The sequence below is a fragment of the Patagioenas fasciata genome, chromosome 6 (genome assembly GCF_037038585.1).
Source record: "Patagioenas fasciata isolate bPatFas1 chromosome 6, bPatFas1.hap1, whole genome shotgun sequence".
Taxonomy (NCBI): Eukaryota; Metazoa; Chordata; class Aves; order Columbiformes; family Columbidae; genus Patagioenas; species Patagioenas fasciata.
In genome coordinates this window covers 27257444-27263545 of record NC_092525.1, presented here as the reverse complement: position 1 = coordinate 27263545, position 6102 = coordinate 27257444, and positions in this window count along the sequence as shown.

The following is a 6102-nucleotide window of genomic DNA, read 5'->3' as shown; positions in this document are numbered from 1 at the left end:
ATCATCCTCAGCAGAGCTGCTCCCTGGCCCATATCATTCCCTCCTACATGCACTACTTCACATTTGTCCTTGTATTTCATAAGGTCCCTGTCACCCCATTCCTCCAGCCTCTCTGAATGGCAGCGCGCACTCAACCATACCAGGTGGCGCCCCACAGCTTGAGGCCAACTGAAAACTTGATGAGAGCGTACTCCGCTGCCTCGCCCTAACTGATAAATACATTAAACAAGACAGGTCCAAATAGAAACATGTTATACTTTGGTAGTACAGCTAATGTGTATTGGAATAGGCAGAGTCTGAACACCCTCCACTCCTTTCAGGTATAAAGTGAATATTGCTGAGGTCACGACTTCCCAGTGATGTAATACTGCTAAGTAGTATGGCCTTTGATGCTGTTTTTCTGCTCATGCCACCATCCTTACATCTTTATCTAATAAAGTACAGTGAGTGCAACATTCTCTTTTTTCTCTAATCAAAACAGGCAAGTAATAACTGTCTGTACTAGTTACAATACTGTACTTGTATATTAACACCATGTATGAACTAGAACCATTCAAAAATTAACACCAAATACCTGAAGCATACACTAAATTGATCTCAGGCAGTTTTACCCTATATTGTGTGCTAAAGTAATTTAGATGTTCAACATGAACTAATCATTTCCACCTGATCAATAAAGCTATATGCAAGCACTCGCAGGAACCTGCAGGCATTGAGTGTTAGTATTTTCTTAGTAGCATAATGACAGACACCACATTTTGGTAATCACTTCAGAGCAAAGGTGTATATATTATTTATACACATGTACTTAAAATATTTTTTTACCAATTAAATATAACTCTAGTGGCAATACATACAAGACTGTGGATTGATTGAGTAACTGCAATAATTTACCTGTAGCATAGGTTAAAACTACTATCTGGTGGGGGATGATTGACTGAAGTAAGAAGTGGCATAAATAAAAGATCAAGGCAAGAAGAGAACCTCAATGGAATACCAGTATTTTTCAAAAAAACTCTGTAGTTGTCATAAACACTTGTGAAAAATTAACATCAATGGTACAAAATTCAAGGTAAAACAGGGAAATACACACTTGTTACTCCTAAAGCAACAAGGAAAAGCTAGGTTTGGCTTTCATAAGTGCATAAGGCATAGTTACCATTTCTATGGTGTGTGTGATGCTGGTAGAGTTGTGTAGGAGAAGGAGGCCACAGAAAACAGGCAGAAAATAGAGGCTAATGGTTAGACAATTCCTATTCACAACTAGATTCTACTTTGGCCTGCCTACATGGCAGAAGGTTGGAAGTGCAGGTTGCAATTCATTGGTCCAACTGTTCATCCAAGATGTGAAGCAACAGTGGAACTCATTTTGCATTGACTGATTCAAGCTTTTCACTGATCTCCCTTGAAATGGAGTAAGTAGCACAGAGCTGTGCAGAAGGTTTAAATGCTTTGATGTTAGTATGTCTCGCTGATACTGGTGAGAGAAGTAGGTAAGAGTCTCAGACACTGTGCATGTGAAAATAAGTATTTCTTATTATTTGGAAGCTAGCACTACCAAAGCTGTATTACTTCTACAAATGGTCTTATATGACAGGGTTTGGGGCTGTATCATTTATAGACTCCTTTTTTATTTTGAATAGTCCACTATCTTGCACTCCAGTTTTTACCTTGCTTGAAGGAGCTGCGTAGCCATAAAGGGCATCAGAGTCAAGAAATATCTGTGCCCAAGATACGCATTTTAAATATTTTTTTTTAATTCTGCAACATTATTTGTATTAAGTGTCATAAGGCTTTCTGATATCAATTATTAGTGTCAGAACATCAAAAACATATAAGAAAAATATATGCATTTAACTTACTAGAACATGGGCTTTTAATTTGTGTAGGTATCAATAAATGTACAATAGATGTTTAAATTACATCAATACTATCCACTTAGAGGAAGTGCTATAAATATCACAAAGCCTTAGAGGCTAGAAGACTATTTGATATATTTTATTAATAGACTAAAAAGATAACTCAGCTGAATTGTATGATGCTGTGTCTGCTCTAGATACCATAGCTCTTTTTTTCTGTGAGTGAGGAAACACTTAATCTTAAAATTATCTAAACAGGCTACTGCATGAGCCAGAAGTAATTTCTGGCTTAACTCCAGCAACTGCAATGAAGTTGAATAATTTTTAAATTACGAGATCAAATCCAGCTCTGCTGCACAGTTAAAAAACCGTCTGTTAAGTACACCCAGAAATTTTATGTCACCTAAAGGAGCAACTAGGACACACATGGGAGGATATAATTCAACACCACAAAGACGCTAAATATTTAAAAAAACAACAGACGAAGTTCAGTGTTTTTTCTTGTTTTAGGGTAAAATGTTTCATTAAATAGATATAATTAGCTCAGTTTTAAACCATCATTATAAAATAATCTTCAAAACAAACATTTTGGAATCTTACTATCATAGAATGACAAGCTACCATAAATTAAGATTCTATTATTTTTCACTTTTTTTTTTTTTTAACTGGTACTTGTCTTTTCTGCCAAATAGTATTGGAATTGTTTAGTATGAAAAATGTATTAGGTCTTAATTCAGGAAGATTAGTGCTGTAATACAGGTAAGTATTGTTTACACATTGAGAAATAATGATTTAATACTGTCACTGGAGGGTAAGCTGGGTATACTTCAGCTCGTCTGACTTTTCCAGTGACACAAGCATTTTGGAGGACACAGAATGCCTGGTAGGACTGGGGCTGTTACTGAGCTTTATTTACATCAGAGCTTTAGGCGACCATGCCACATGAAGGCAGTGATCACTTGGAGGGTAACCAGAGAGACTGCTCATGCAGATTTGTACCAAACATGTGCAAACATGATATTTCAGCACAGTTCTTAAAGCAGCATGAGAAGTGCCATGATTACAGTGCTTACTGACCCATGTTACATTTAGTTTCTACTGAGCTCACTTTTTAGTCTAATTTAGTCTCAGACATCCAAATTAATCTCTTTTGTGACCAAGATAGAGTGCTTACAATTGACTGCTGGGTACAGGTTGTAGCCCAGACCTTATGTCAGATCAAGGTCAGTGATCCATCTAAAGCCACACAGGGAATGTTTCAAAGTTTTTCTGATGCCACGACTCTCAGGAAAAAGAGCTACAGAAGTGTCCAGCAGTGAAATGGTGCTGCAGAAAACAGGCTGAGTGGTTGGACACAGGTCACATCAATATCATCTCCAGCAATGATATAGACACTGGTGCTTTGGAGGATTTAAAAAAAAATAAAATCTCAGAGACCTGAGCATCATCTCTCCATAAAGAAAGTTCCCTATTAAGCCCTGCAATTTTGTGGCTGAAATCTTCTATTTAAACAGCTTTTGAATTATTTTTTTATCATGATGTAACTGGGGTACCTTGAAAAACACTGATTTTTCTTGAATCTTTGAGGTTGTGTACCTGCTTGAGTAACAACCAACTTGTTTAAAAATTTATGAATTTATTCTAAAATAAAACACCAGTGCTTTAAACTTGCAGAAGTTTTAAATCAATGACAACACAGGGTTGTTACATTATCCACAGTGTTTATCCTTTTTTGAAAGACTCTTCTGCTATTTTAAGAATCTTTTGATTAAAGATCCTAAACGTATTTAGAAATCTATACTACTGACACTTTTAAGACTTTCTGATGTAGAAGGTTATACTCAATATAGAAGACTTTTTCAAGTTACCAGTTCCAGAACGCTCCTAAATAGAGTTGGGCTGATTTGGATAAGAATTGGGCAACCAGCCCTTTCTCTGTTTGAGTAGTTCTCTTCTCAGGGTGGTAGGGCTTGACAAGGGCACAAGAAGCCAAGTACAGGAACAGGGAGCAGGGCAGGGGTCCCACCACCCAGGGCCCAACCCACAGTACCTGAGCAAGGAGAGCAGGCAGCCACAGCAACAACCCAAGTCTGAGGCCACACTAGGAACACAGCTCCAAGTTGAGTCTAATCCAGTAACCAACACCTACAACAAAAAGACAGGACTGAAATCAAGTTAGGAAATCAGCCTGCAGGCCAGGATCTACAACAAGGTACACACAGAACTACAACAACGAACATCCAACAGACAAGTGCAGCTACAACAAGCCTCAAACAAAGACTAACAGCTCAGAGCTGATTTTAAATGGATCCCCTGGGCAGGGTGTGGAGGAGGACCCAGGTGAGTCTGGTCAGAACTTTTACAGCCCGTTGGTGCCCTCAGCATATAAATTCTTAGAACTTCCTAAGAAGTTTAGTTGCTTAGAGGATTTGTTTGTACTTAGGGCTACTAAAAGTGTGTGTACTAATCTCTAGACTTCAATAATTTGTGAAGGTTTTCAATTCCCTTCTTTTTTAACCAAGAATAATTTGGTTTTTCTGTATTTGCAAACTTCTAATAGGTAATTTGCTGGATATAGAATTTTTTTTTTTTTGATTCTTTAACTATGCTTTTCTTCCTAGATGTTAATATGTAGGACCTTCTAGTTAAATATAATAGTCTCTTCTATCAACCTGAAATATTTCTTTTTAGTAAGACCCTGTAATTGCTTCTCTGGCCTTGAAACTAAGGAAGCTCTTGGTATCAGTTGCTACTGACCAAATACTAACTCTCTTCAGGTGCTGAAAACCTTTTATTTTCTGCTTTCGCTTTCTATTTCTTTCACCAGTAGACTGGTGAAAACAGTATCTCAAGAGTTGTCTAGTATTGTATATTGTAGGCTGTTTTAGTCTATTAAGGGAGAAGACTTTCAGAATAATTTGAGAGAAGGTTGCAGAAGTGTTCTTAAAGGGGGAATTCCTAGGTCAAGGCCAAATGCCTAAAGCTCCTCTTAAAGATGTTATCATGCTAATTTTTTTCTAGCTAGGCAACTTTTTTTTTTTTTTCAAAGCCAGTGATTACATCACATTTGGGAGTTTTGGAAGAAAGTTTTTGTTAGGAACATGAAATTGACAGTGGAGTCAGAACTACCCTTATAGTTCTTTTTACTGGAAAGCTCTGTTTATATGTATTTTTTATGCCTTGGGGGCTGTATGTGAGAAAAAGCAAGAACATTTCTCTTTCCAGGCACTATGTTTTTATGCTTTTTGCTCTTTACTGCTTTTTTTTTTCGCTAGCATCATGCTACAGGATGGCTGTTGACGTGTTTGTATACTTCATCACTTGAGATGCCTGTATTCATCAGGTTTGTATTCCATGAAAAATATTTTTTTACCTGTTTATCCTGAAAGAGGGACAGCAGGACTTTCACAACAGCCCTAAGACTTCAGGGGCTCAGTGTCACACAGCATGCATAATTCTACAAACTATTTTTCTTACAATGTGAATAAAGGCTCAGTTGTAGGAAGACATGCTGTGTTAGGGTTTTCTTACACAACTCTCTGTGAAGAGGAAAGTGGAGATTGCTCAGAGCTTGCTTTATGTTTTAGTTTCTTGGAATGAGTTTTTGAGACAAAGCTTTTGCCAGGAGAGCATGTGCTGGTGTTGAACCAGCACTATGTAAGTGTGTTGCATGGGTGCTGCTGTGATCACCTGTGTGCCCCAGGGCTGTTCTTAAATGTAAATACAGATATGTACATTATTCTTTCTCTACAGGACTGAGCATCTGTTGCTCGTATGAGAAGTGGAGCTAGTTGTAAATTACAGGCTGAGCTGCTGTAAAAGACCGTGGTAAGGTTTGAATCACTTTAGAAAGAACTTAAATTCAGAGTTTACGTCTCGACATCTAACCGATGTTTTGTTTGTTAATGTTCTTTAAAACAATCCATTTAATAGAGGTAATGTTAGCAAACCAGTAGGTTTCCACTCGAGCCCCAGCAGGGTCTCTGGGAAGGGGAAGCGCTGCGGGAGCAGAATCCACAAGCTTAGCTCTGCTAGCGCAGCGGCCACGTCCCTCCTCCGGACGCCCCAGCTGCGCGGGACTGGGACACGTCAGGTTCCGCTATTAAACAACCTTGCAACGGCACCGGCCAGCTTCTTCCTGAAGCGCCACGCCGGTGTTCGAGCCCTCGCAGGGCAGCGGCCGAGGCTCGGGGGATGGCTGCTGCCGGATAAGCTGCTGCCGGCCGCGCCCCGCCGCCAGCCG